General features: G+C 48.5%; 1 protein-coding gene across 6 annotated transcripts in view; it reads left to right on the forward strand.

The window, feature by feature from the left end:
- LOC122555933 (inactive N-acetylated-alpha-linked acidic dipeptidase-like protein 2) overlaps window positions 1-326 on the forward strand; it is a 941631-nt gene that overhangs the window by 604334 nt on the left and 336971 nt on the right. The window lies entirely within an intron of this gene.

Raw genomic sequence — 326 nt, forward strand, 5'->3', positions numbered from 1 at the left:
TAAAGGGAGAACTAGCCATTTGGATACAGAACTGGCTCAAAGGTAGAAGACAGAGGGTGGTGGTGGTGGAGGGTTGTTTTTCAGACTGGAGGCCTGTGACCAGTGGAGTGCCACAAGGATCGGTGCGGGCCCTCAACTTTCTGTCATCTACATAAACGATTTGGATGCGAGCATAAGAGGTACAATTAGTAAGTTTGCAGATGACACCAAAATTGGAGGTGCAGTGGACAGCGAAGAGGGTTACCTCAGATTACAACAGGATCTGGACCAGATGGGCCAATGGGCTGAGAAGTGGCAGATGGAGTTTAATTCAGATAAATGCGAGG

This window comes from Chiloscyllium plagiosum, chromosome 13 (genome assembly GCF_004010195.1).
Source record: "Chiloscyllium plagiosum isolate BGI_BamShark_2017 chromosome 13, ASM401019v2, whole genome shotgun sequence".
Taxonomy (NCBI): domain Eukaryota; kingdom Metazoa; phylum Chordata; class Chondrichthyes; order Orectolobiformes; family Hemiscylliidae; genus Chiloscyllium; species Chiloscyllium plagiosum.